Source organism: Echinops telfairi, unplaced genomic scaffold (genome assembly GCF_000313985.2).
Source record: "Echinops telfairi isolate 266 unplaced genomic scaffold, ASM31398v2 ScPeMD7_6080;HRSCAF=6971, whole genome shotgun sequence".
NCBI lineage: Eukaryota > Metazoa > Chordata > Mammalia > Afrosoricida > Tenrecidae > Echinops > Echinops telfairi.
The window spans coordinates 908,157-912,454 of NW_022109980.1; positions in this window are offsets into that span (position 1 = coordinate 908,157).

Here is a 4,298-nt window from a genome sequence, read left to right on the forward strand (position 1 = left end):
CTTTCCCCACCTCCTTTTTAGTTGTCTACCATGTGTATCCCTGTATTTGGTCTAGTCCCTGCCATATTACCTGGCAACCAAACCAAATTTTAATGTTTTCATTTTTCTTCTAGTTTTCCCCCAAAAGAGGGCATAATGTCGTAAACTATTGGTTTAAATCTGGAAGGCAACATAGAAAATGCTACTTCAAAATCTTCATTGTAAAGAGCAAACTTGAGGCAGAACCACAACCCTTAGGTTGGTTTTTAACATTTATTCCTTGAGTTGGTTTAGTGATTTATCACTTCTAGGTCTTAGCTTTATTCTCTGTAACGTTAGCTTACTGTTTAGCTACCTCACCAGGTTGCTCGGCAAATTATATAATGGTGCTGAAAACCCTTTTCATACTGTTAAATATTATACACATATAAGGTGTTAGTATTTCAATGATTACTTTCCCTGTTGTTGAATGCTTGGAGAGCAGCTTTTAAGTAGTCTGTCAGACTTTTAGGGTAACTACTCTCATTTGGTTCCGGTGGAATTAATTGTTTTAAAGTACATGGAGTTAAACCCTTCCTTTTGGGTTGAGTTCATGCCCTGCCATCAATCAAGGTTTGAGATAGGTAGATGGAGATGGGATGGCGGATTGTAGTGAGCCCTACTCTTGTTATTCACACCAAACTACTTTTTTCTTGATTGTTCTGGGTAACAGAGTGGGGGTGGAAAATACTGGTTCAATTATATGATTCAGCTTTGAATGATTATTAACAGTGTTAACTGTGATTGCCATCCTGTTGGGTATAAAACCAGCCATTTCTACCAGCAAGAGAGAAGAGTGCATTGTTTGGTTCCTGGGGTACCTTAACATTGACCTCCTTGATCCAGGACACACCCTAGACATCAGAGGAGTGACAGAGAAGCAGAAGCTGTGTAACCAGAGTACGAGATGGTGTGGTTGACTTCCCAGCCCACAGATCAAGCAAAGCTGGGTGCTTTTAACCAGGAGGCTTGCTCGTGGAGTGGTGAGCCTCTGGGGAAGCTGGGCTTGCTGATCCATGGGCCTGGATCTGGTTGCCTTTGGGGTGAGTCTTATAGCAGAGTAGTATGCCCTTTGAACATCTCTTGGCAGCTCTAGAAAAATCTTTGTAACACATCTGGAGCAGGGAAGAATCCAGGCAAAGTGGTTGAGCTCCAGAGAGAAGGGCCTGCCAGTGGGCATGGCAGAGAAGAAACTGTCCTGACTAAACAGTTGTATCCTGAGCATTTCTTACTTGAATTGTAAATTGTTAACTTCCATAATACACCCTACAAATGTGAGCATTGTCTGTGAGTTCTATGTGACCATTACAATGAATTATCGAACCCAGCAGGAAAGTAGAGTGCTATAGGAAGGACAACGGGTAGGAAGGTTAGAAGCTAGAGGTAAGTGTGACCTTAGACGCTTAGGAATCAACCTTAGGCAGTTAGGGCGATGTTTCCTTCCCCCTTGTATAGGTAGGAGGGAGTCAGATGGCAAGCTTTTGTCATCTTTTGTTTGCTCAGATAATTTAAATTTGGATATTCACTATTTGTTACAACTTTTTTTCTTAATTTGATTTTTTGTCTTCTAAATTGATTAAAGTTGTTTTTATTTTTATGTCGTATCTCACAATATTTTCTTTTCCAAGGTTTTATTTTTAAATGCTTTGTTCATCTATAAATGGATTTCATGTTACCTTATTCTTTGGTGAGGTCTTCTGGCTGTTTACATTTAGCTTCTTAGGCATTCTTTTCTAAGTATTTGTTATCTTGAATAGTTCAAAATTGTCTTTCCATTTCTGTGATGTTTTACTACTGTTGAAGACTGAATTAAACAATTAAAAAATATATCCCTGACTTTCATAACATGGGTTATGACTAGGTAGCAATAACAAGCTTCACAAAGGGTGAGAAGATATCATTTCTAGAAGGTAGGGGGATTAAAAATAATTGTATTAACAGTTTATAATTCATCACAAATAAGATAGAGATTTCAGTTGATTTTGATTCATAATGTTTTCATGTGTGGCAACATAGAATGGTACTTCATAGATTTTTTTTCAGTGGCTGAGTTTTGGTAAGTAGATTGCCAGGCCTTTTTTCTGAGGCAGCACCTCTGGTGGAGTAGAATCTGATTGTTTGGTTAGCATGTGAGCACATTAACTCTTTGCACCATAAGTTTCTTTTAAAAGTACAAAACTCCTTAAACAAGGTAATAATCATCAACTATGGTTTTGCTGGACTCCTTTTACTAGTATACACATAAAAAGAAACAAAAAAATAACCATTGTCATTGAGTCGATTCTAACTCTTAATGAAAGTAAAACTGCTTCTGGGAATATTTACAGGAACAGAAAACCTCAATTTGGAGTGGCTGGTGCTTTCAAGCCCAACTTGTGACTCATTATGCCACCACCACGGCTCTTAACAGTGAACACATGATTAGGGTAAAAGTGTATTGTTTACTAGTTAGTAAGATACTTCAGTTCTACTATAGTAACTGTCTTAGCTATCGTTGTAATTACAAAAACACTCCAAGTGGATGGCTTTTAGCACAGATAAATTGATTCTCACATTTTAGGAGGCCAGAAGTCTGAATTTAGGGCACCTGGCTCTAGGACAGTTGTTCTCAACCTTTCTAATGCTGCAACCCTTTAGTATAATTCTTCATGTTGTGGTGACCCCCCAACCAAAAAATTAGTTTTGTTGCTACTTCATAACTGTAATTTTGCTACTGTTATGAATCGGGCGACCCCTGTGAAATGGTCCTTTGACCCCCCCGAAGGGGTCGCGACCCACAGGTTGAGAATAACTGCTCTAGGGGAAGGCTTTCTCGTGTTGCTTCACAGTTCAAGAGGAAGTTCCTTGTCTCCTTTCAGCATCTGTGCACCTGCTGTTCCCTGGAGATCTTCTTATGACAGCTCTTGCCCTGGGTTTAGGAAGTTCTCATCCTTGGATCTAAAAGCTACACTCTTGGTCTTGGCTCTTCTTTCTTGGTGGCAGAAGGTCCCTCTCCTCTGCTTGTTTCTATCCCATTAGCTTATGTAAGGTCCACTTAACCTGTGTAAAGTAAATAAAGTGATGGTAGGCCACTGGATTAATGGTGTTGCATCCTACCCAAATCCTCTTACAATTTGTTGGCATACACATCATGGGGTGATTACATCATTACGTAAGTGCCAATGGGAACAGTAGCCCAGCCAAGTTTCACACATATTTCAGAGCAACATCATTCAATCCATGGTAGTAATTGTACTGTCCAGCGATATGGACCTGCAGTGAGTGACAACCTGAAGAAAAAGAATGACGAGTGGACTGATGATCCAAAGCCAGATTTTATTTCCAAAGTAAAGCTTTTTATAACATGAGACAAGGGTACCTAGCTTGCATAGTGTAACAATGACATCATGATAAAATTGCTGTAAGCACAAACAATTCCTTGGGACTAATCAGCTGTGTTCTCAATTTACTCTGTGTCTTGGAATTTGGGAAAACATAAGAACACAGTGTCCCCAAGCACCCCAGAGAGTCACCAATACACCTCAGTTAAAACTCAGTGACTCTCTAGCAGTGGTTCTCAACCTGTGAGTTGCAACCCCTTTGGGGGGTCAAACGGCAGTGGTAAAATTACAGTTATGAAGTAGCAACGAAAATAACTGTATGGTTGGGTGGTCACCACAACATGAGGAACTGCATTAAAGGGTCGTGGCATTAGGAAGGTTGAGAACCACTGCTGTATAGTAATAAAGGCACAGGTCATATAAGCTGCCTTGGGAATTACTTCAGCTGATTTCTCAGGAAGCTTTCTGAGCAACTCTTGGTCTCTGTTAAGTATTCTGAAACTCCAGAGCTATAATTCTTAAACAAAAACAAAAAAACCAAACCCCAAATCCTCACCGCCATCAAGTCGATTCTGACTCATAACGACCTACAGGGTAGAAGTGCCTCTGTAGGTTTCTGAGATTGTAACTCTTTCTCCCATGGAGCAGCTGGTGATTTCAAACTCCCAACCTTGTGGTTAGCAGCACAATGCATAACCACTAGGCTATGACAAAAAAGTGTGTCACCCAAACCAAATTGTTAAAATATAAAAGAGGCTGTGGATTCTACCATAGCTGACACACAAGTGCCCACAGAAATTCTAAGAAAGAAGCACTATTTGAAACACCATCTTTCTTGCCCAACTGTCAGATACCTTGTCAGTCATCAAATGTTCCTCTAGCGAAGGATCAGACTGATTTCAGGATTATATGATCATGGAAAAGGCACTTCACTTAAACAAATCAGTTTTATCACTAACA